The sequence below is a fragment of the Triturus cristatus genome, chromosome 12 (genome assembly GCF_964204655.1).
Source record: "Triturus cristatus chromosome 12, aTriCri1.1, whole genome shotgun sequence".
NCBI lineage: Eukaryota > Metazoa > Chordata > Amphibia > Caudata > Salamandridae > Triturus > Triturus cristatus.
The window spans coordinates 321,348,657-321,375,573 of record NC_140595.1 but is presented as its reverse complement, the minus strand read 5'-3'; positions in this window follow the sequence as shown (position 1 = coordinate 321,375,573).

The window sequence follows — 26,917 nt, the reverse complement described above, 5'->3', positions numbered from 1 at the left end:
GAACGCCAGAGCGGACGAACTCAGCCGCCGGTGCATGATGGATCACGAATGGCGTCTGAACTCCGAAGTGGCGCAAGGTCTCTTTCAGCAGTGGGGAGAGCCTTGGTTAGATCTATTCGCCACCGAAGAGAACGCGCAATGTCAGCAGTTCTGCGCGTTGGAATTTCCAAGGCGGCACTCGCTCGGCGACGCTTTTCGTCACGAGTGGAGTTGCGGTCTGTTGTACGCCTTTCCGCCTATACCACTTCTGCCCAGAGTGCTGAAGAAGATCAGGCACGACCGGGCCCAAGTCATCTTGGTGGCTCCGGATTGGGCACGAAGATACTGGTATCCCGAGCTACTCAGTATGTTGACCGATCCCCCGATACGTCTGCCCCTTCGGGAGGATCTTCTGTCGCAGCAGCAGGGGACGGTCCTCCACCCGAACCTGTCCAGCCTCCACCGCCATGCGTGGAGATTGAGCGGCGGCAGTTGATGCCATTTGACTTGCCTCCTGAAGTCTGTGATATCATTCTGGCAGCCAGGCGTCCCTCCACAAAGACGGTATACGCCTGCCGGTGGAACAAATTTGTGGCATGGTGCACAGCAAAGGCTGTGGATCCCCTTTCCGCCCCTCTTTCTGAGGTTCTCCTCTTTCTTCTTTCTCTGGCCCGGCAGGGCTCTGCCCTGGGCACCCTGAAAGGTTATCTTGCTGCCATCTCTGCCTTCTTGCGGCTTCCTGATCAGCCTTCTCTTTTCAAGTCCCCTGTGGTTACACGCTTTCTAAAAGGCATTACTCACACGTTCCCTCCTGTCCCTTTTGTAATGCCTCAGTGGGACTTGAATCTTGTCTTGACATTCCTGATGTGCGCTCCCTTCGAGCCTCTTCACAATTGTCCTCTTCGTCTTCTGACTCTTAAGACTACTTTTCTGGTAGCCATCACCTCGGCTAGACGGGTGAGTGAGCTCCAGGCTTTATCTTCAAAGCCTCCTTTTCTGTCTGTTCATCCGGACAAGGTTGTCCTTCGGCCTCGTCCCTCCTTCCTTCCGAAAGTAGTGACTCCATTTCATCTTGGGCAGTCTGTCACCTTGCCCACCTTCTTTCCGCCTCCGCATCCTTCCAAAGAGGAAGAGAGGCTCCACCGTCTGGACCCAAAACGTGCGCTCTCCTTTTATTTGGACCGCACAAAGCAGTTCCGGGTGGGCGACCAACTTTTCGTTGGATACGTGGGTGCTAAGAAGGGGAAAGCTGTGCACAAACGGACCATCTCTCGGTGGGTCGTTTTGTGCATCAAAATTTGTTACTCTTTGGCAAAAAAGGACCCTCCTGTTGGGCTGCGCGCCCATTCTACTCGGGCCACAGCGGCTACTACTGCTTTGGGACGGGGAGTCCCTTTGCAGGACATCTGTCAGGCGGCGACGTGGGCTTTGCTACACACGTTTGCCAGGCATTATTGCCTTGACAGCCAAGTCCGGAGGGATGGCTTCTTTGGCCGTTCTGTCCTCCAGGACTTTCTGGTGTGATCTTGGTTCGCAGACCCACCACCGGGGATGGTATTGCTTGGGTATCTATTCTAACGTGAGGAATCTAACTAACGTGTTTCTTTCAGATGAACAAGTTACTTACCTTCGGTAACGATGTATCTGTAAGAAACATTAGTTAGTTAGATTCCTCACCGACCCACCCATCCTCCCCGTTCTGCGAACTGACATCTAGGGTTAAGGTTATCCTTTTCAGGCCCCTAGATTTTCTTTTTGGCACCAGTGTCGGTCTTTGCATGGCTCTGCGTTCCTGGCGCGGAAGGCTATGTACAAGAACTGACGTCAGCGTGCGAGGGCGGCGTCTAAGTACTCCGACGACGTCATTCCGGCGCACGACGCCGACGACGGACGCGGAGCCGCAGACGACGCCTAGCGACGCGCAAGGGGTATTGCTGACGAAAAATCTTCCGGATCCAGTCTGACGCCTGGGGATATTCTAAGGTGAGGAATCTAACTAACTAATGTTTCTTACAGATACATCGTTACCGAAGGTAAGTAACTTGTTCAACAGAAACATGCTGCATGGCCAATGGTTTGAGTGTTTCTGTTTTTATGCAGAAGTTGGGCCTCCGAGTAAATATACCGAAGACATTCATTATGAAGTGTGGAATAGGAAGCACTAAGTGCAGAGATATATACATAGATAAAACAATGATAAATCCCACAAAGACATTTTCTTACTTAGGAATTGTTTTTGATCATAAGGGCACATGGTCCTAGGCAGTTAACGCCAGGAGGCTCGCATTCTTAAAATCAACAGTAGCCCTATCGGACTTTGCACGGAAACTGGGAAAAAGACCCCCTGAGGAATTGATAGTCATATAAAGAGCAAAATGCGTCACTACCCAGTGGCCTAACGAAACTTGAGGGGCTCCCCTGCAAAGCACAATGAGGGGCCCCCCCAGTGGCCCGGCCCACCACCTACCACCGTCCACCAATTAGTTATCACTAATATGCATCTCACATGGGAGTCAAGGAGGGCCACAGGAAGGGTGTGCAGGGCTGTTTTTACGGGGTCTTTATGGCCGTACAAATGAGCTGTGCCCCCCACCCGACAGAATGTGCATGGCATGTGAAATGTCACCCTCTTACAAACAGAGATGTGAAAAAATTTAAAATAAATCTCGCTCCTTAAAGACAAAGAGTGTCTTGTGTGTGAGTGCACGTCAAAATAAGTGCACAGAGGTTTGTTTACATGATGCTCAGCAGACGTGATCATAATGAGTGATTACGTGTGTCTGGCCATGCAGGTTATACGACGAACATACAGGATCCTCATCAGCTAATTTGGACGCTAATCATCGCTTCTCATGTTTAAACCGCTGTATCGGCACTTTTAATCCCAGCGTGAACGGTACGGAGTAACCGCGTTATCTTGGGATTGTTTCACTCAGCGCCCATCACAAGTGTTGTTTTACAGGGTTATCCAGCTTGCACGCTCCCATGGTGCATATGTAGGACCCATGAAGGGTTGTGTTGGGTAGTGTGTAGGGGCTCTACACAGTGTAAGAGGGCAGGTGCCCACGCGCCATAGGAGGCACCTGATGCAACAGGTGCTTGGTTGACACAAGTACTGTAATGCAGCAGTGAAAACTGCTCTAAGTGCCACAGCTGCAAGTGCAGGTTGCCCCAAGCTTCCCGATGAAGTGTGCTGCGAAGTACTGACTGGTAGGGCATCTTGTGCCACAAGTTGTGTAAGTGCCTGGAGCAGTGCCCTTGTGCCCACTCTTGCAAACACAGTCAAGTAATCATGCTGCAAGTTGGTGTGAGCGCTCCTCCTGCAAGAACCCTGACACTTAACGAAACATGGGAGGTTGCTGTGAGTGCTGGAGGCAGGCATTCTCTGGGGTTTTGGGGGCCCTCCTTGGTACTTTTAGGGCCACACCCCTCACTGTGTAAGACATAGAGAAAGTGCAGCTGCTGAAAGTGACTGAGGCAGGAGACTTGCTGCAAAATCACCGATTATGCAGGTTGCCTTTGTGCTAAATTGTGGAACTGTAAGCCCCTCTGGTCCTTGCAGTGTAGTTTGCCTTAATTGCTGCATCTGCACCCCGCGAAGGCTACTACTTTACCCTCTCCACCCTTCGGTGGCACCAAAGCGCCCAGACACCATAATTGCCCTCACTGTGTTTCAACAAAGGGCCTACTGCAGTAAGTGCCATTGCGAACGTGGTGTAGGCAAAGCATCACAGCAGTTTGTTACAAATATATCTATGTCATCTACTTTTCCAATATATTTACTATGTTACTTGCCATGGTACCAGCCTTTCCATTGTTAGTGTTTCCTATTTGCCTTGATCTTTGGGTCGCTCCCTTCCCATCGAAAGTCTATTATACTCCCTCCTCCCCCGGGTTCCCTCTTCCGCACCACCTTGTATGAAGCACTCAGAAGTAGCAGCAATGTGCAGTGCACTTTAAATACAACTGTGAAAGGAAAGGGGCATCTCAAGCCTCGAGACAGAGATCTGGCTTTGGGTCAGCTTGAGGGCCTCTGAATCTCAATCCAAACTTTTTATGTGGTTTCTGTTCCTGCACTACTTGCCTTAGCTACCATTTTCTTGAAAATACCTTAATTCACTATGCCTCCTTTTCCTCGACCAGGCCAGACCCAAGAAAAGCCAGCAAAGACACAGGAGGAGGTCATTATGTTGGCGTCTAGCGGTGTGATGTCAAGAGAATAAAAAACAATGGCGGCCCGTCACACCAGGGATTTATCGGAAAGAGATTGTGCATTTCCTGATAACCGGTCCTTAATTTGTACCGGCGGTTACAGGCGTGGCACCATCCATAGCTGCCAATGTTTTAGATTGCTATGTGTGACAGTTTCCTAATTTCAATGTAAATATGAGTGACATTTCAACGACTATGAGTGACACTTCCTCGGAAGCAAAATCAAGCAATGAAGACGAGGGAAACACATAAATATCAGAAATTACACCAATTTGAGCAACGAGTAACTGCTGCAAAGCATAAGAAATAATTGTTTAACGGCTTTCATGACTCTAGCCAAAATTGCAGAAAATAGATAAAGCGGTATGGAAGATATTCATAATTTATTTATAATCACCTGAGTGACTCTCAGACTCACTCGACTGCTGCTGACGACATGAGCACTAAGCACCGCAGCATTGGAAAATTGTGAGCGAGAGGGACTCATTCTGATGGATACATCTGCCAGTGGATTCCTCACCTTGTGAATATCCCCTGCGCCAGCAACATTCGGAAACTTTTGTAGCTCTCCACGCCGACGAGGATGACATCACAGAAGCACGGCTCCGCACGCGGCTCCGCTGACATCACTGGATCCATAAAAGGACCTACTCGGCGTGATGACGTCAGTTCCTTTTTTTCCGCGGCGTCGACGCTAACGGTTTTTTGGGACACTCCGTAGCTTTTACTAGTTACTTTGTGTTTCTGCTAGTATTTCTGCTTTCATCTTGCTTCTTTTTCAAGATGTCGACGAAGAAGGGTTCAAGCCCTGTAGAGAGTGTGGTAAACACATGTCCGTTACGGATCCACACGAGTATTGTGTCTGGTGCCTGTCGTCGGATCATGATGTCGAGGGATGCTCTTGCTGCCGCAAGATGCATCCAAAGGCCTTAAAGGAAAGAGAAGCTAAGCTATTTATAGCGAAAAGGAGAAGAGAGGTCGACGGCATTCAAGATCGAGGTCCAGGCCGAGGTCGAGGTCGGGCTCAAAGTCGACTTCGGATCTTGCTTCGAAGTTGAAGAAACATAAAATGAAGAAGAGGCACGGCTCTCGGCGCCGTTCAGATAAGGAGTCGGCTCCGAGATCGACTTCACCAGCTCCTCGACGTCGTAAGGATTATGTTTCTCCCTCTACTTCTGTGTCGAATCCGGCTTCTCCTGTGTGTCCGGCTTCGCCTGCAGCTTCTCCGGAGCGTTCTCCGGTTCCGGCTCCATTACCGATGCCGACTCATTCTCCGGCTCTGGTGGAAGAGGCTCCAGCTCCTGATGAGTCGTCAGCTCCACTGGCTCCACCGTCGGCGCCAATTGGCCCGAGTCCGGTAATGCCTCAATTTGAGCCTTACCCCCCATTTCTGGCCCGGGACAAGACCCATCGCATTATTTAAATGCTATGTATGCTGTCTTTTCGAGAGCGATGTACCCCTGTGGAGCACCTTCAGGTCCCATGGGTCCAATGGCCTTTAATTTGGGGGTTCCTCAGGCTTACGCTCAGGCTCCCTTTATGCCATTCTTTCCACGACGCCGCTTCCTTCTTCTCCGGCTCCCGCTCGACCTCGTTCGACTTCAGCTGCTCCTCCGGATCCGTGTTCGACGCCGGCTCCGTCGGAGTCGAGTGTGGCGGCACCGACGCCGGTTCTGAGGATTAGATCCAGGAGAGAAGCACAGAGAATTTTGGAGGAGCAGAGGTACCAGGTGGAAAAAATGGAAGAGGGTGAGCTCATGGAGTCAGATGACTTGTTTGAGGAATTAAAGAGGCAAGTGGTCTTGATTTGTTACCGGAATGGAAGCTTACTCCTACTACTGATGCTCCCTCTAAGTATGTGGTTCCTTACCACACTGTCATAAGGAAAGCAGCAGGGCTTTTCGACTTGCAGCTCCCAACGGCTGAATTTAAACCCAACATCCTTACTGAGGTTCTTCATTCTCCCTCCACCGTGGTAGAGCCTTTGCTTCCTTTTAATGATACCATCACTGAGCCAAAGCAAAAACCAAAGGAAATTATGGACGGAGTGTTGAACATTGCAAGCACTCACCCCCAGTCAACTGATCTGGGTTTAATCCATCACCGTTCTTTAGCCCACTCTGCCACCCCAGTTCAGACATGGCCATATGCAAATCAGTCTGACCCTGTGCCTCATGGGAACAGTCCAGCCCGAACTGCCAAACCATGCCTTCTCTGGACCGGAAACAAGCTTCCTAGGACCGGTTTCTAGCATTTCAGCCGTCTTCAGCCAAGCTTGCTTGAATCCAGTGGCAAAGTGAGCAAGGGACTCACGTCTGAGCATACCCTGCCAACTTATGGCGAACAAAGCAAAAACCAAAGGAAATGATGGACGGAGTGTTGAACATTGCAAGCACTCACCCCCAGTCAACTGATCTGGGTTTAATCCATCACCGTTCTTTAGCCCACTCTGCCACCCCAGTTCAGACATGGCCATATGCAAATCAGTCTGACCCTGTGCCTCATGGGAACAGTCCAGCCCGAACTGCCAAGCCATGCCTTCCCTGGACCGGAAACAAGCTTCCTAGGACCGGTTTCTGGCATTTCAGCCATCTTCAGCCAGGCTTGCTTGAATCCAGTGGCAAAGTGAGCAAGGGACTCACGTCTGAGCATACCCTGCCAACTTATGGCGAACAAAGCGGTACAAAATGGGGTGGTGATGGACGGAGCATCAGAACCAATCAAACACTCACATCCAGTCAACAGATCTGGGTTTGATCCATCACCGTTCTTTAGCCCACTCTGCCACCCCAGTTCAGACATGGCCATATGCAAATCAGTCTGACCCTGTGCCTCATGGGAACAGTCCAGCCTGAACTGCCAAGCCATGCCTTCTCTGGACCGGAAACAAGCTTCCTAGGACCGGTGTCTGGCATTTCAGCCGTCTTTAGCCAGGCTTGCTTGAATCCAGTGGCAAAGTGAGCAAGGGACTCACGTCTGAGCATACCCTGCCAACTTATGGCAAACAAAGCAAAAACCAAAGGAAATGATGGACGGAGTGTTGAACATTGCAAACACTCACCCCCAGTCAACTGATCTGGGTTTAATCCATCACCGTTCTTTAGCCCACTCTGCCACCCAAGTTCAGACATGGCCATATGCAAATCAGTCTGACCCTGTGCCTCATGGGAACAGTCCAGCCCGAACTGCCAAGCCATGTCTTCCCTGGACCGGAAACAAGCTTCCTAGGACCGGTTTCTAGCATTTCAGCCGTCTTCAGCCAAGCTTGCTTGAATCCAGTGGCAAAGTGAGCAAGGGATTCACGTCTGAGCATACCCTGCCAACTTATGGCGAACAAAGCAAAAACCAAAGGAAATGATGGACGGAGTGTTGAACATTGCAAGCACTCACCGCCAGTCAACTGATCTGGGTTTAATCCATCACCGTTCTTTAGCCCACTCTGCCACCCCAGTTCAGACATGGCCATATGCAAATCAGTCTGACCCTGTGCCTCATGGGAACAGTCCAGCCCGAACTGCCAAGCCATGCCTTCCCTGGACCGGAAACAAGCTTCCTAGGACCGGTTTCTGGCATTTCAGCCGTCTTCAGCCAGGCTTGCTTGAATCCAGTGGCAAATTGAGCAAGGGACTCACGTCTGAGCATACCCTGCCAACTTATGGCGAACAAAGCGGTACAAAAGGGGGTGGTGATGGACGGAGCATCAGAACCAATCAAACACTCACATCCAGTCAACAGATCTGGGTTTGATCCATCACCGTTCTTTAGCCCACTCTGCCACCCCAGTTCAGACATGGCCATATGCAAATCAGTCTGACCCTGTGCCTCATGGGAACAGTCCAGCCCGAACTGCCAAGCCATGCCTTCCCTGGACCGGAAACAAGCTTCCTAGGACCGGTTTCTGGCATTTCAGCCGTCTTCAGCCAGGCTTGCTTGAATCCAGTGGCAAAGTGAGCAAGGGACTCACGTCTGAGCATACCCTGCCAACTTATGGCGAACAAAGCGGTACAAAAGGGGGTGGTGATGGACGGAGCATCAGAACCAATCAAACACTCACATCCAGTCAACAGATCTGGGTTTGATCCATCACCGTTCTTTAGCCCACTCTGCCACCCCAGTTCAGACATGGCCATATGCAAATCAGTCTGACCCTGTGCCTCATGGGAACAGTCCAGCCCGAACTGCCAAGCCATGTCTTCCCTGGACCGGAAACAAGCTTCCTAGGACCGGTGTCTGGCATTTCAGCCGTCTTTAGCCAGGCTTGCTTGAATCCAGTGGCAAAGTGAGCAAGGGACTCACGTCTGAGCATACCCTGCCAACTTATGGCAAACAAAGCAAAAACCAAAGGAAATGAGGGACGGAGTGTTGAACATTGCAAACACTCACCCCCAGTCAACTGATCTGGGTTTAATCCATCACCGTTCTTTAGCCCACTCTGCCACCCAAGTTCAGACATGGCCATATGCAAATCAGTCTGACCCTGTGCCTCATGGGAACAGTCCAGCCCGAACTGCCAAGCCATGTCTTCCCTGGACCGGAAACAAGCTTCCTAGGACCGGTTTCTAGCATTTCAGCCGTCTTCGGCCAAGCTTGCTTGAATCCAGTGGCAAAGTGAGCAAGGGATTCACGTCTGAGCATACCCTGCCAACTTATGGCAAACAAAGCAAAAACCAAAGGAAATGATGGACGGAGTGTTGAACATTGCAAGCACTCACCCCCAGTCAACTGATCTGGGTTTAATCCATCACCGTTCTTTAGCCCACTCTGCCACCCCAGTTCAGACATGGCCATATGCAAATCAGTCTGACCCTGTGCCTCATGGGAACAGACCAGCCCGAACTGCCAAGCCATGCCTTCCCTGGACCGGAAACAAGCTTCCTAGGACCGGTTTCTGGCATTTCAGCCGTCTTCAGCCAGGCTTGCTTGAATCCAGTGGCAAATTGAGCAAGGGACTCACGTCTGAGCATACCCTGCCAACTTATGGCGAACAAAGCGGTACAAAAGGGGGTGGTGATGGACGGAGCATCAGAACCAATCAAACACTCACATCCAGTCAACAGATCTGGGTTTGATCCATCACCGTTCTTTAGCCCACTCTGCCACCCCAGTTCAGACATGGCCATATGCAAATCAGTCTGACCCTGTGCCTCATGGGAACAGTCCAGCCCGAACTGCCAAGCCATGCCTTCCCTGGACCGGAAACAAGCTTCCTAGGACCGGTTTCTGGCATTTCAGCCGTCTTCAGCCAGGCTTGCTTGAATCCAGTGGCAAAAGTGAGCAAGGGACTCACGTCTGAGCATACCCTGCCAACTTATGGCGAACAAAGCGGTACAAAAGGGTGGTGATGGACGGAGCATCAGAACCAATCAAACACTCACATCCAGTCAACAGATCTGGGTTTGATCCATCACCGTTCTTTAGCCCACTCTGCCACCCCAGTTCAGACATGGCCATATGCAAATCAGTCTGACCCTGTGCCTCATGGGAACAGTCCAGCCCGAACTGCCAAGCCATGTCTTCCCTGGACCGGAAACAAGCTTCCTAGGACCGGTTTCTGATGGTGGTGGATCAAACCCAGATCTGTTGACTGGGTGTGAGTGTTTGATTGGTTCTGATGCTCCGTCCATCACCACCCCCTTTTGCACAGCTTTGTTCGCCATAAGTTGGCAGGGTATGCTCAGACGTGAGTCCCTTGCTCACTTTGACACTGGATTCAAGCAAGCCTGGCTGAAGACGGCTGAAATGCCAGAAACCGGTCCTAGGAAGCTTGTTTACGGTCCAGGGAAGGCATGGCTTGGCAGTTCGTGCTGGACTGTTCCCATGAGGCACAGGGTCAGACTGATTTGCATATGGCCATGTCTGAACTGGGGTGGCAGAGTGGGCTAAAGAACGGTGATGGATCAAACCCAGATCTGTTGACTGGGTGTGAGTGTTTGATTGGTTCTGATGCTCCGTCCATCACCACCCCCTTTTGTACCGCTTTGTTCGCCATAAGTTGGCAGGGTATGCTCAGACGTGAGTCCCTTGCTCACTTTGCCACTGGATTCAAGCAAGTCTGGCTGAAGACAGCTGAAATGCCAGAAACCGGTCCTAGGAAGCTTGTTTCCGGTCCAGGGAAGGCATGGCTTGGCAGTTCGTGCTGGACTGTTCCCATGAGGCACAGGGTCAGACTGATTTGCATATGGCCGTGTCTGAACTGGGGTGGCAGAGTGGGTTAAAGAACGGTGATGGATCAAACCCAGATCTGATGACTGGGTGTGAGTGTTTGATTGGTTCTGATGCTTCGTCCATCACTACCCCCTTTTGTATCACTGAGCCAGTCATGGAGGATTGGCTTAAGCCCTTTTCGGCTCCGGCGGTATCTAAGTCTGTTGCTAGGAGGTACAGGGCGACTCCAGGAGATCCGGACTTTCTTACATCCCATCCTTCTCCTGAAAGTCTGGTGGTTCAAGTTACCTGTTCAAAGAAGTCTTCTGGGGCTTTTCCACAAGTTTCTAGTGATAGGGAGTCGTAAAAGCTCGACCCGTCGGCCAAGAAGGTATTTTCCTCGTTGAGTATGGCCTTAAAGTCCATAAATGACACCTGTCTCTTGGGCTGTTATACCCGCGCTCTCATGGATTCTGCTAAACAGCTGGCTCCTAAGTTGTCTGAGGAGGACAGGCAGTATTTTAATGAAGTCCTGTTGGAAACTCAGGCTGCTGCACAACAGGTTATCCAGAGTGGTTTGGACACTGCGGACTCTGTTGCCAGGATCATGGGCTCCTCGGTCGCCACAAGGAGGAGTGCTTTGCTTAAATATTTAGAGTTCTCTCCTGATGTGCAGCAACACTTCTGGACCTGCCTTTTGATGGTTCTGGGCTGTTCCGGAAGAAAGCGGATGCAGCCTTGGAAAGTGCAGCAAAGCCACGGCCAAGTCTCTGGGTCTGCAGGCACAGCCTAGAGGTTCCTCTTATAGGAGGTACAGAGGGTTTGGGAGGTCGTCCTTTAGGACCTTCAGGCAGCCTCAGCAGCAGCAACAGCAGCAGCAAAATACCCTGTATAAGAACTACAGGGGCAGGAACAGAGGTCGTGCCCGAGGTCGTCAGCTCTCCTCCTCCTCCTCTTCTTCTTCCCTCCCTCCTACAACTGCAAAGCAGCCCTAGAGCCAACATTCTGGATCATGTTGGTCCTGTGGGGGGTCGGCTTACCCATTTTCTGCAAGATTGGGAATCGGTCACTACAGACCTTTGGGTTCTAAATCTTGTGGAAAATGGGTATGCTCTTCCCTTTCGGGAATTCCCTCCAAATTACCCTCCTTGCCAAGGTGCTTGCTCGGAGGACCACCTTCTTCTCCTGCAGGAGGAAGTCCTATCATTACTGAAAAAAGGTGCGATAGAGGTGGTTCCAGAGCGGGAAAGGGGTCAGGGATGCTACTACCGGTATTTCCTGATACCCAAGAAGGATGGCAGGCTACGTCCAATCCTGAATCTCAGGATCTTGAACCTTTTTCTGAAGCAGAAGAAGTTCAAGATGCTCACCCTTACGCAGGTTCTTCAAGCGCTGCAACAGGAGCACTGGATGGTGTTGATCGACTTGCGGGATGCGTATTTTCACATCCCCATCCTGAAGTCGCACAGGAAGTATCTCCGTTTTACGGTAGGGTCGCAACATTACCAGTTTGCGGTCCTCCCGTTTGGTCTTACTACTGCACCTCGAGTCTTCACCAAGGTGATGGCAGTGGTGGCAGCCCATCTCAGAAGGTCGGGGATTCCAGTTTTCCCCTATCTGGACGACTGGCTGATCAAAGCGGAGTCGCCAGAGAAGGTGCTTCATCATCTGCAGGTTATAACTCAGCTGTTGTTCAAATTGGGTTTCTCGATAAACGTGCCCAAATCTCACCTGGTGCCCTCTCAGCGCAACCTGTTCATAGGGGCGGTACTGGACACTACTGTGTGTCGAGCATTCCCTCCTCCTCAAAGGATTCTCGAAATACTGGAAATGATTCCTTTGTTTTACAATGGAGCGGTCGCTCCAGTCCTGAAGGTCCTTCGTCTGCTCGGTCTGTTTGTTTCCTGCATTTTGTTGGTCAACCATGCATGCTGGCACATGAGGGCGCTCCAGTGGTGCCTCCGCAGGCAGTGGTATCAGCACAACGGAGATCTCAGGGAGTCTGTGAGGATCTCCAGAGAAGCTGCAGCGGATCTGTCTTGGTGGAGCGTGGAGGGCAATCTGTCTCAAGGAAAGCCCTTCCATCTACCTCCATCGGTGGCCACAGTGATAACGGATACATCCACTTTAGGGTGGGGTGCGCATCTGGGGGATCTGGAGATCAAAGGTCTTTGGTCTCTGGAGGAAAGGTTGCTTCACATCAACCTTTTGGAGTTGCGGGCGATACGTTTGGCACTCAAGGCCTTCCTCCCTTCCCTTCGCGGTCAGTCGGTTCAGGTCCTGACGCACAACACTACCACGATGTGGTATGTCAACAAGCAGGGAGGAGTGGGGTTGCATTGTCTCTGCAGAGAGGCTCTGTATCTCTGGTCCTGGGTTCAGGATCATCAGATTTGTCTGATGGCAAATCATCTGGCCGGAGTTCTGAACGTGCGTGCAGACAGTCTCAGTCGGCAGTTCTCTGCCGACCACGAGTGGAGGCTCCATCTGGAGGTGGTTCGTCACGTCTTTCGGATGTGGGGAACTCCTCGGGTGGACCCGTCTGCCACTCACAAGAACGCTCACTGCCCGTCATTCTGCAGTCTCCAGTATCCGATGCAGGGAGCTTTGGGGGACGCGTTTCAGTTGAGATGGGACTCACATCTCCTTTACGCGTTTCCTCCCATACCCTTGGTTCCTCGGGTTCTGAGGAAGATTCACCAAGACCGGGCCCAAGTCATATTGATCGCCCCGGACTGGCCAAGAAGGGTGTGGTACACAGATCTCCACCTCTCCTCGTGCTCTCCACTCCGTCTCCCTCTCAGGGCAGACCTCCTCTCACAGTCGGAGGGGCAGGTTCTACACACCCACCTCCAGAGCTTACACCTTCATGCCTGGAGATTGAACGGGGCAACCTGAATTCTTTTTCTCTCCCGCCTGATGTGGTAGACGTAATTTTGTCTGACAGGCGTCATTCCACCAAGTCTATCTATTCCTATAGGTGGTCCAAATTTGTCCATTGTTGTGGGGAGAAGTCTATTGACCCTTTGAGGGCTCGTTTATCCAACATCCTTCAGTTTGCTCTCTCTCTTGCTCAACAAGGCTTTGCTGTAGCTACTGTGAAGGGTTATTTATCGGCTTTATCGGCATTCCTTTGCTTGCCGGATCAGCCGTCCTTGTTGAAATCACCTATTGTATTACTGTTCATTAAAGGTCTTACCAACAAATTTCCGCCCACTCCTTTTATTGTGCCTCAATGGGGCTTAAATCTTGTCTTTAACTTACTTGATGGGTTTTCCCTTTGAACCTTTGCACAAGTGTCCCTTGAGACTATTGTCTTTGAAAACAGTTTTTCTCATTGCCATTACCTCGACAAGGAAGGTAAGTGAGCTTCAAGCTCTGAGTTCGAAACCCCCGTTCTTGACCATTCTTGCTGAAAGAATGGTACTCAGGACCAGGGCTGCTTTTCTGTCTAAGGTGGTAACTCCTTTCCATCTGGGGCAGTCCATTACTCTTCCTACCTTCTATCCTCCCCCTCACACTTCCAAGGAGGAGGAGCGGCTTCATCGCTTGGACCCTAAGAGGGTGGTGAGTTTTTACCTCGATAGAACTAAAGACTTTCGAGTGGATGACCAGCTCTTCGTGGGCTTCATTGGCTGCAGGAAAGGCAGAGCGGCGCACAAGCGCACCCTTTCCAGATGGATTATCTTGTGCATCAAGATATGTTACTCTTTGGCCGGTAAGGAACCTCCAGAGGGTATAATGGCTAATTCTACCAGGGCTAAGTCTTCTACATCTGCCTTATCTAGAGGTGTTCCTGTGGATGACATTTGTAGGGTGGCAACTTGGGCCTCCCTCCACACTTTCGTGAAGCATTACTGCTTAGACTCCGAGGTGAGGAGGGACGGTCACTTTGCTCGTTCCGTCCTTTAGGACTTTTTGGTATAGAAGGGTGGACACCCTCCTCCGGGAGTGGGACTGCTGTGGGAATCTTTTTACAAGGTGAGGAATCCACTGGCAGATGTATCCATCAGAAGAACAAGTTACTTACCTTCGGTAACGCTTTTTCTGGTGGATACAGTATCTGCCTGTGGATTCCTCACTGAACCACCCACCTCCCCGTTGTCCACCCTTGTATACCTACAATAGTGATGATGTGACAAGATTTATCTATTACTGTCAAAGGAAGTGTGTTATTTCTTTTGATTTCCTGCATTGTTTTCACACTGTGTGTGTTGGTTTGTATATTATATACTGTGTATACTGTATATATATGGTTGTCGGTCCGTCCGTGTGCCTGGAAGGCACGGAAAAAAGGGCGGAACTGACGTTATCATGCCAACAAGGTCCTTTAATGGATCCAGTGACGTCAGCGGAGCCGCGTGCGGAGCCGTGCTTCTGTAACGTCGGCGGCGGCGGCAAGGAGAGCTACAAAAGTTTCCGAATGTTGCTGGCACAGGTGATATTCACAAGGTTAGGAATCCACAGGCAGATACTGTATCCCCCAGAAAAAGTGTTACCGAAGGTAAGTAACTTGTTCTTTAGGTCACAGCTAGATAGGCTTAAAGCACATTTTATTTTTACTTAAATTAACAGTCTCCAGGGGCTCACTGTCTGACACTGAACAGAGATGAGCTTGTACATGTGTGCACTACAACAACTAGCTAGCCCCAATCCCGGGTCCAATTAAAGTGCAATCCCTACTCCTAGCTGGGGCTGGTGGCTCAGTGCACTAATGCATCCACTATTCTGTGATTCATCTCATGGTCAATAGTTAAAATATTGGCAGGTTCGCCAAGTATTTCTTTGCTCTGGGTTGGGTGGCATACGTACCCTTGAGATGAGTATCAATAAACATCTATCTTTAAAGGCCATGGGGTGAACATTTGCTTTACAAATATACATGTTATGGTGGGTTATAGTGCATCACTTATGCGTGGCAAGACACTGCTATTAATTTAACGGAATGGGCTGCTACTTTGAGCAATCTTTTTGTTTTTTACTTGTGTGTTCGGAAAGCACATGCTTAATTAAAGAGATTTGTAAACAAGCCCCTTGGTGGGAGTAAGGCATGTTCAGCCTCCTCGCTCCCTAGTTAAACTGTCACTGTGATTTAATTTACATATGAGAAGGGTCAGCAAGTTATACACTTGATGGGTCTGCTTTCATGTCACAAGAAGTAACTAATTTGCGCAACACCATCACCTAAATAAACTGGTAAACATATATGGAGTCAAACATGCTGCAAGATTAGAACCACCACAGTGAAAGCACCGCAGAGAGGGAGGCCTATCCACAAGGACCAGCTGACTTTGATTTACGCTGGAGCTAGCCTGGGAGGGCACAGCTGTGGCATGCAGAGGCCGGTGCCCCCGTGACATTTGTGGCGAGGTGCTCGGGAAGGTGACAGTGCGCTTAGGGGGTCCCTGGAGCTCTGGGCCCCTCCGCACCGCGGGGGCTGCGGGGGCCTTTGGTACGCCTCTATTATTGACGCAACTCTCATTCACCACCACCTGTTGTGAGCCTTATGCTTCTAGTGGACACACAGCTACTATCTGTACCCATGCATGTACACACCATCTGTAGGACCTAGAAGATGGGGAGTTGCACACCTAGGCGCATGTATGTACAGTCCCACGCTACAGACTCAATGTACTGCCCGACAACCTCTGCCTGTAGGTTTGTGAATAGAATTTTGTAGTATGTGAAGTCCCACTGTAGTACTACTTTTTGGGGACACACAGTGTAAAGACATCTATGTTGTCACCAAGGCTAACATCCAGGACCTGGTTCACATCTAAGGAGCATTGTGGGAACGGTGGAAAGGGAGAAATGGATGATTCCGGAGGGGGCCAGGGAAAGGGCACACGCTTCCTCCCAGGGAGTGTTGAACAACTAATGAAAAACAAAATAAAAAAAAGGGGTTCAATGACATCAGCAGTGGAAGGATACACCCAATCCCACCAAACGCTAGGGTAAACAAGCTATTGCAATGCAATAGGTCTTGCATTTACAAAAGTTTGAGCTATTGGCTTCATAAATGATAATGCCTTTTATTTATGTGTTGTGTTTAAAACAGATAAATAAAAGGCAATGTCATTTACAATTCCAATATCTTAAACTGTTGCAAATGCGAGACCTAGTGCATTGCAAATGTCAGCCTCCATGCTATAATTTATTTTTACATCCGTTATGATAGAGCGCGTCCTGCCTGCAACAGCTGGCAGCAGAAAGCTATTTGAGAAAATAGTGCTTGGAGGCTGTAATTAAAGCCTACAGAGTAACAACACATGTAACAGGAGGTTGCAAAGTGAGACAAGGTGGTACTAAGGAGGAACTACTGAGCCTGTTGACCAATGAACAGCCACAGTTTACAGTGGACAATGACACAAGCCAATGAAGAATGTGGGTGGAGCTTCAAGTCCCTACCGCAATACAGCATGCGTTCTCCAGGAGAGAGGAAAAGCACAGAATGGGATGGAAAGCCACTGATAACAGGGAACTGAGCTAAACAAGAAAAACATCTAATCAATCTGGCTCCGTAAGACCTTCAAATGGATCCCCCAAGACAAGAAAGACAGTCAGCCATGCACTCATTACCAGCAGGCTGGACTACGGAAGCACCCTCTAAGCAGGCATCAACAAGTCTCTACTACGCAAGCTCCAGACAATTCAGAACACCACCGCCAGACTCATCCTCGGGGTCCCACGACACAAACACATCAGCCAACACCTATACAAGCTCCACTGGCTCCCCCGTCGAGAAAAGCGCCACCTTCAAGATACTCACCAACTCCTACAAATGCCTACCCAACACCGAACCCCAATACATCAACAACAGAATCACCCTCCATGTGCTCAAACACAACTTCCGCTCCACCAACCTCCTCCTCGCCAAAACCCCTCGCATCCGCAGAGCAGGGGGAAGATCCTTCTCCTACATTGCGGCCAAGGCATGGAAAGAGCTCTCGATAGACATCAGACGTGCCCCCTCCCTGAACACCTTGAGGAAGGCTCTGAAGACCTGGCTCTTCGACTGAAATGGAAGTGCTGACCCCCCTTCCAGCGCCTTGAGACCCTCACGGGTGAGTAGTGCGCTTATAATTCCCCTGATTGATTGATTGAATCACGAGCAAGGGTTTGCTCTGAGCAGTATTTTATAGCAGGAAGCCTCCAACAGACAGCTGTCTTTAGCAAGATTGCAAAATTGGTCCAGTGGTTCCAAAAGACCAATGTAACAGAGGCTTGCAGGAATAGGCGCTGGCAGAAACTGATTTCAGGAACAGGGGGGCAAAGCAAGATGGGGGCAGCGGGGGGCGGGAGTCCCGTGGCTGTCAGGTACTGGACCACCCTTCAGAACACCATCCACCCTATTGGGGAAATGCTACCCTTTTTCATTCCCCGGAGAGGCATGCGTCAGGTGGGAATACGGTGTTTTGCTGTACCACCACTAACTGACTTCACTCCTGATGTTAATTATGAACAGGAGGTAACACCGGAGATAATAATGTCCAGGGTCTGGGGCCTACTAAAAGTCAGATACCTCCATTAAAACAAAAATGAATACAAATCTTGTGCCACCGACAATTAGATATTTAAAATTCATTGTACATAATTTCTAGGGTAAATGTAAGTATAGAAAATGATTGGGAGTAGGTTTTGTATAGTTAAAAAGATGTGAGGAAGAGAACGGCAATAACTGCTAAGTAAGCCACCTCTGGTCACCAAATGCATACCTGTGATCTTCCTTGCACGTGCATAGTGGATTCAACTGATGTAACTCCTAAAACGTATTGACAAATCCTGCCTTGAAAAAGCAGATCTGCGTTGCGAAACACGTGTCGGCTGAAATTATTTCCATGATGAATTCTAAACTTCTTGTGATAAATTATATGGAACTAGTTATGTTATGTTATGTTATCTGGGGTTTTATTAAGCGCTCAGCTACTCAGGCAGAGTGTCCCGGCGCTATCAGACCCATAACCGTAGAGCTCCAGCAGGGGAGAAAAGACTTATTGGCCAAACAGCCATGTTTTGAGCTTCTTTCTGAAGGCCATCAAGCTCTCACTCTTTCTTAAGGACAGTGGGAGGGCATTCCAGGCCCGGGGCGCAAGATATTTAAAAGACCGCCCCCCGATCCGGGCACGCCTAATTGCCGGGACCGTGGTGAGAGACAGTGACGCAGAACGCAGGGCTCTGGCAGGCAGATGGAAACCGATCCTCTTCCTCAAATAGAGGGGACCAGTGCCATAAAGGGCCTTAAATGCCATAGTGAGCGCCTTGAATTCAATGCGCCACTGAATTGGCAGCCAGTGAAGAGACTGCAACAGTCCCGTAGCATGGGAACGGTGGCCGAGGCCAAAAATTGCCCGAGCGGCTGAGTTCTGCACTACCTGTAGGCGTGAGAGAAGGAGCTTCGGAAGACCCAGATAAAGGACATTGGCATAGTCCAGCCTAGATCCTATCATGGCCTGCACCGTAATTTTCCTATGGGCAATGGATAGGAAAGGAAGAAATTTTCTTAGCATTTTTAGAATCCCAAAGCAATGACCAACCAGGCTCATAATCTGTGGTTAAAAAGTAAGACAGTTGTCCATCTTAACACCGAGATTTTTAGCCACCGAGGCCACAGTGGAAGAGGGAAACATATCCGCCGGCCACCAGGACATCCAACAGGGATCAGGAGGACAACCGAAAAAAAGAACCTCGGATTTATCCGAGTTGCATTTAAGCTGGTTGCATTGGAACCAGGTAAAAACCGCACCCAAACAGCTTTTAATGCGATCTCCGTTGAAGTCCATATCTTTTCACATGTGAAAAGAAGCTGGGTGTCATCAGCATATGAGACAATCTGGGCGCCGAACGACTCAACCAGCGCCGCCAAAGGGGACATATAGATATTAAAGAGAGTCGGGCTTAATATTGACCCTTGAGGAACTCCCACTTCCAGAGGCGGCACTGCCGCTGAGTACGGAGGAGCCCAGACTGTCTGTTGGCGATTGGCCAGAAAGGACTTGAACCATTTGAACACCGTTCCTCCAACACCAATCTCCGCAAGTCTCGCCAATAGGCGATCGTGTGGAACAGTGTCAAACGCCGCCGAGAGATCAAGCAGCACCAGCAGTGCCTTCCCCCGGAGTCCTGAACTGCCTTAATGGCCTCAACCACCTCCAACAGCGCCGTTTCCGTGCTCATATTCGCACGGAAACCGGATTGGGTATAGTGCAAGACACCGTGGGACTCAACAAAATGTGAGAGGACGGACTGAACATGCTTTTCTGCCACTTTAGCCAGGGCAGGGAGCAAAGAGATAGGTCGGTAATTAGCATGAATGGCATGGTCCAGGGAATGGTATGGTTTTCAGGTGTCATAGGTGTGCTTCTTGAGGCTGAAAATATTTGAATTATTGGAGTGTGAACTACGTCTGCATGAATTACATGAACAAAGAGAGGCTGAATGGGGTAAAACAGACAACTAATTAGGATTCTAGAAGAAATAAAACTTTATATTTATCAGTCCAGATGCTGCTGATGCCCTTGTGATGCTGTTGTTGGTGTAAATTGTGCTTAATGGGGTGGGGGGGAGAAGGTTGTTCTGTTTTTTTTAATTTAGTTTGTTATCTGTTAGATTAAAGTTACTTGAAACTGGTAAAGTTTGAAAATGCGAGCACATTATAGTACCATGACATAATAACCTAAGAGAAGATTGAAATAAATGTTGTAAAGATATAATTACACATATTAACTTGAAGAGACCAGGGGTCAACCTCGTCAATTCCACAGCCAGAGGACCCCTCCCCCCCCACTCCAGCTCCTTGAAGCCTGTTCATTCAAGAGCGGTGGTATTTATTCCAGACCCTGGGCTTCATAGTTCTAGATCTCAGATAGCTCTTAGACTCCTGACACAGAAGCAGCGAGAAGGATCCAGAGTGCACCGCGTGTGCTGAGCAATGAGTCCAACTTTAAGAATTCCAACCACGTGCATTTACTCCAATTAATCTTAATTCGAGGACTTTACCCATCTGTTTTGTTCCATTTTCTTCAGACCGTTCTTCAACACTTGTAATAATTACGTCCCTGATACATTTTTGCAGGTAGTCCAACTCCAAGCAGCACACATGTCTGATATGTGTACGGGTGACTGTGCCCCAACCCTTCGCTCCATTCTCAAGCAAAGCTACTTTTGACATGATACAAGCGCCCCTCCGGTCATCACGCCCCGCCAAGGGTATAAAGCATATACAATACAGCACATTATGAAAAGTGAACGCTGGGTTACTACAGGGATTTTACAGGCAGCAAATACAGGGGCACCGTAGTGATGACGTCATCTCAATTTGTTAAAAATATTGTTAATCATTCATACAAACTTTTCCCAGTATGTTGCAGGTTTCACAATCATGTTTACAAGCTTTTCCCAGTAAGTTTCAGGTTTCCTGTAATCTTGCGGTAAATAAACACAGCAAAAATACACACTAGAACCGCAAGAAGGCCCCACCAGAGGGCTGACTTTGATTTACGCTGGAGCCAGCCTGGGAGGGCACAGCTGTGGCGTGCAGAGGCTGGTGCCCCCGTGATATTTGTGGCGAGGTGCTCGGGAAGGTGACAGTGCGCTTAGGGGGCCCCTGGAGCTTGGGGGCCCCCGCACCGCGGGGGCTGCGGGGTCCTTTGTTACGCCCTGCTACATACGGGACAGGTATATGGGGTCATATTAATGCCCAGCCCCTACAGATGGTGGAAAACACTTATCTAAGATTCCTCTTAGCAGTCCAGGATAGCTCTTCCACTTACATATGTCATGCAGAATTGGGGTTACCATATATAACTGATTTAATAAAAATCCAACCAGTCCTATTATGGCATAGAATATGGACAAATACGAAAACTGATCTGAACATGGATATTATAAGAGATTGCATTAAACTAGATCGGGCCTCCAATATCCCATGGTTGAAATACATAAAAGATTTTATGCATGATTTAGGACACCCGGAATACTATGAGAAGCCAAGCTCTACACACTCTGTTACTAGGAAAGATTTAAAAAAGAGTGTATGACTCTTTTAGAGTCCTGCAGACTCTGCAGAAATAGGGAGGCCAACAGTCCAGTCCAATCAATTGTTACTTACTACATATGACATGCAACCATACCTAAAATACATGGAGGATACACAGGATAGATTTGTCCTGACCCGTTTTAGGTTTGGTATCTTCCACCAAATAACATCCTTTCCTACAATGAACGATTGGGCAAAAACACTAAGTAAGTGTCCATGTGTTGACGTGTCAGCTCAATCTACAATTCATGTACTGCTTTTTTGTAAATTTTATTCAGTACAAAGAAAGAGATGGATTTTACCAATTTTAAAGATATAAAGCCTCATGCATCAAGCCAAAATCCAGTCGGTAAAATACCGAATCGCTAATAACACCCGTTAGCGAGTAAATAAAACCTAATCCCAATGCATCAACCCAAATACAAAAATCGCTATTTAAGGAATCCTTAAATAGCGATTCCTTAAATTGCGATTGCATTTAAGGAATCCCAAATTGAGATTCCTTAAATGCAATGCATGAAAGTTAAAAAATTAGCGAATTCGCTAATAGGGGGAGCAAATTACCATGAAGATGAACTGCATGGTAATTTGCTAAAAGTTTGAAAAATGCACTTTTGTGCATTTTTCAAAGTTTCATGTTGCGCACACACATGCCCTTAGAGCATGTGTGTGTGCAACATATGTGCACATATCAATTTCAGGGGTGCAATAGGGTGTCATTTTGACACCCTTGCACCCTTGAAATTGCATGAGCAATTTGCGAGAACCTACTGGTACTCGCAATTTGCTCATGCAATCTCCAATTCATTCCTATGGGCCTGGAGGCCCATAGGAATGATTGGGACGGCATTCCTTAATTGCTACTGGCAATTTGCTAGTCGCAATTAAGGAAAGTTAAGGAATCGCTATTTGAATAGCAATTCCTACATGCATAGCCTTTTGCTATTCCTTATTAGCGATTCCTTATATTTCGCTAATAAGGAATCGCAAATGGCATTGTTGATGCATGTGCCCCATAGGGTTTTAGACAATGCCGACCTGCATTATTGTTTTTACAATTTTTACAGAATGAGGATTTTACCGGGTCTATAGCATGATTTTTAAGGAACGTAATTGGTTGCAGAAAAAATATGATATCATAAATTTTGAAGTTTGACTAGATCATTGTATTGTCTTGTACATTGGAATCAAATTAATACTGTAATTCTGAAAAGCAAAGCAGAAATTGTTTTTCTCTACGTCAGTACATACTTTGTAGCAACTGAAAAATCTGCAAAACAATGTGCGAGAGGATGACAAGAAAAAGTGGCTCACAGCAGGCTGTACCAAAGATGAAAATCATTTGTGGAAATCAGCTAATCAAAGATTTGGTTTGACAAATTATATTATGAAAAAAATGGCGTGGCTGGATGTGATGGGATGTTAAAGCTTTTCAAAGAGTTTTTGTTTTATACTCATTTAAGAGCTGTTGCTGAAAGCCTGTGTCAGTGTTGTGTTACTTGTAAGTGCTTAAATGTTACCAAAAAGGCACATGAATTTAAGTCACATTGAGCAATCAGAAGGTCCTTTTGGAAGGTTACAGATTGACTTTGTGGAACTCCCTTCATGTAATGGGCTACAATATATTTTATTCATTCTTGGTCTCTTTTTCTGGTGGGTAGAAGCTACTCAATGAGTCAACTAGAACATGAGATAGCTTAACTGCTCCTAAGCTCTTGCTGTTCCCTAGATATGGTTTGCCAACTTTTTTAGAACCCGATAGCGGCAGTCACAGTAAAAGTAAATTAATGAAAATGTTATGCATGGCATTCAAAATGGAGCAATTAAAAGCACACATGGTCTTTATTGAGAGTATGAAACCCAACCAGATCGTACTACTCCCTAACAAATGAATACACACAAGAGTAGTCTAGTAAACGGGGTATTATTATTGTACGTGGGAGAATGCTTTCTTTAGGACAAGAACCGAGGGTGGCATGCTTCATCATTGGGTTCCCACCTCACACCAAGTCTTAGTGGTAGATGGTGTGGGTTACAACTCTCCAATGGAGAGGAGTTGAGGTGTTTTATTTTTAGATGAGCGTTATGTATGGGTGAAAGGAGGAATGCTAATATATAGTGTAGTGAATGTAAAACTTTTTCCTGATGGGCTGAATGTTAATTTTATTCAGTTGCCCCCAGTGGATAGGATGTAAAGAGTTGAGACTGGGAATTCGGAAATAATGCTTCCCTTAAAAGGTTAATGCAAAAAGAACAATTTATGAACAGAATGCAGACAAATGTCATACATTCACCCCAGTACAGAGATCTGGGCCTAAATCCATCGTTTATTTTGCTCACCATGCCATTCCAGTTTGGAGCCAGCCATGTGCAAATAAGTCTTGACCCTGCACCCAATGGGAACAGTCCAGTCCAAACTGCCAGGCCAGGTCCTCCCTGGACTATAAACAAGCATCCTAGGACCGGTTTCGGGCTTTCGGCCCTCATCAGCCAGGATAGCTTGACTCCAGTGGCATGGAGAGAGCACGGGACCCACGTCTGGGCATACCCGTCCCACTCGAGGTGAAAATGCAAAAAGAACAATTGATGGACAGAATGCAGAACAATGTCATACATTCACCCCAGTACAGAGATCTGGGCCTAAATCCATCATTTATTTTGCTCACCATGCCATTCCAGTTTGGACCCAGCCATATGCAAAACAGTCTTGACCCTGCACCCAATGGGAACAGTCCAGTCCGAACTGCCAGGCCAGGTCCTCCCTGGACTGGAAACAAGCATCCTAGGACCGGTTTTGGGCTTTCAGCCCTCATCAGCCAGGATAGCTTGAGTCTAGTGGCATGGAGAGCACAGGACCCACGTCTGGGCATACCCGTCCCACTCAGGGCGACAAATGCAAAAAAGAACAATTGGTGGCGAAGTGAGCTAAAGAATGATGATAGATTCAACCCAGATCTGTGACTGGGGGTGAGTGTCTGAAAAGTTTCAGTGCTCCGTCCATCATCTCCTTATGTTTGCTTTGTTCGCCCTAAGTTGGCAGGGTATGCCCAGACGTGGGTCCCTTGCTCACCTTGCCACTGGATTCAAGCTAGCCTGGCTGATGAAGGGTGTTACCCAGAAACCGGTCCCGGGATGCTTGTTTCCGGTTCAGGGAAGACCTGGCTTGGCAGTTCGGGCTGGACTGTTCCCACGAGGCACCGGGTCAAGCTGATTTGCATATAGCTGGGTCTAAACTGAGGTGGCGAAGTGAGCTAAAGAACGATGATGGATTCAACCCAGATCTGTGACTGGGGGTGAGTGTCTGAAAAGTTTCAGCGCTCTGTCCATCATTTCCTTCTGTTTGCTTTGTTCGCCCTAAGTTGGCAGGGTATGCCCAGACGTGGGTCCCTTGCTCACTTGCTACTGGATTCAAGCTAGACTGGCTGATGAAGGGTGTTTCCCAGAAACCGGTCCCAGGATGCTTGTTTCCGGACCGGTCCCAGGATGCTTGTTTCCGGTTCAGGTAAGACCTGGCTTGGCAGTTCGGGCTGGACTGTTCCCATGAGGCACAGGTTCAAGACTGATTTGCATATAACTGGGTCTGAACTGAGGTGGCGAAGTGAGCTAAAGAATGATGATGGATTCAACCCAGATCTGTGACCAGGGGTGAGTGTCTGAAAAGTTTCAGCGCTCCGTCCATCATCTCCTTGTGTTTGCTTTGTTTTCCCTTAAAAGGTTAGAATATTTCTGCCCTAGAGTGACCCAGGTCAGGGATTAGGGGAAATTCGTCAGGATCAACACACTTCCTTAGCACACGTGACTTGTCTCTGTTAATTAACAAAGTAAAGTAGTACACGAACAGTAGTCATACAATGTGAATCAACAGCACAAAAACAAGTATCTTGAAATCTTCGTTCTTTAATTCATTCGTTGATTCCTTAGTCAATCAATCTTGTGACTGTTTGTGAGCCCAAAGCCAACACGTGTTTCGTCGCTTTTCGTTCTATAGACTTAAGACTTTCTCAAGGCTATGTGAAAAATAGACCACAGTCACTATTTGGGTAATAGTTATGTAATATGTTTTTAGCTCTACGACATTACACCCATTGGCCGCCACCGTGACTTAAAGTGCATCCCAAAATGTGGTGCCAATTTATTTTTGTGCATAGTATAACTCATAAGCGAAACATATTTATAATGTTAAACCTCCGCCGTGACTATTAATGCATCAGTGGAAAAGTGTCCATTGGAATATAAAATATTATATAAGTCAGTCAGTCAGTGTGATACATTATTTATCTATAATTACAGGCATTTTAGTATTGGTAGAACAGTGAAAAGACCTCATTCTTTATTAAGGTGTGTTATGTGTATGTTTATGTCTAATATGTATCTATTCACCAATATGGACGTGGGCCATGAAAGAATACAAAGAACCAACAACCCAAAACGAGAAATTAAGTGGACAGTCACCCCCAGATTCGAAAAAGTAATAGTTTAAAATACCACAGACCTTATTCTTTTCTTTTTGGACCGCTAGGTGTAGCAAAAAGGGAAGGAGACAGAGTCGCAATTAAAGCTTTCCCTAATGAAATAGGATGGTTATTTAAGCAAGATAAAATCGTCTAGGAAACGCCAAAGTACCTACTTGAAGTGTGGTGTTAATTCCGACCCACACAGACCTTGGGCGTGGGTAAATGCTGGCGCGGCTGGTAATATATCAAAGGCGCTGGATCCAGAATCTTGTATCCAAGCTAAAATAGATTTAGGAGTAGTGGCTAGTATATATCCAATCCACAAACGCTTGCAGTCTATGGCTAAGATCTAGAACATAGGTGCTCTAAATCATACAGGTGTATACAGAATTGTATTGGGGCCATATTTAAATGTATATAGAGCATAATTATAAAAAGGAGCTGCTTACATGTTAAACACGAGCTATGCAACAGATTGGGGGAGTGTACTCTCCGCTCATCTGTTCAAGAGATATCAGCGCCTGCTCGTAATGCAACTGTCATATGAACTAAACACAAGTAGCGTCTGAGTTACGCAACCCTTAATGAATATCTGGTGAGGATACGTACGTCAAAAAAGCAAGCTACCGAAATATCGAAGTTGCTTCTGCATGTCACCTAAGGCTCATAGGGTGACAAAGTAGGTGCATCTAATCTAGATCGCGCATTAACGCATAAGCTAACGGAGGGATGTACACCAGTGATAAGTAACTTATCCATTAGAACACCGCTGTTAAAGTGCAAGTGTGACGGCGTACATAACCAGATCGGGCATGACACTCACCGCAATAGTTCCGAAGTAGCCCGTAGTAGCCGCCCCTTCACGCCGTCTTCCTCGAGTACGAGGTAGGACGAGCGCCATTTCCGTATTTTTAAATCTTCCCCGTTCCCGTTCCGTAAAAATACGGAAATGGCGCTTGTCCTACCTCGTACTCGAGGAAGACGGCGTGAAGGGGCGGAATGTCATGCAAAATACTGTTAAGTTGTGAAGGGCCAGGTACCTGGAATTTGTCAGTATATGTTTAGGGCTCTCCACCAACCACTGCTGGGTTAT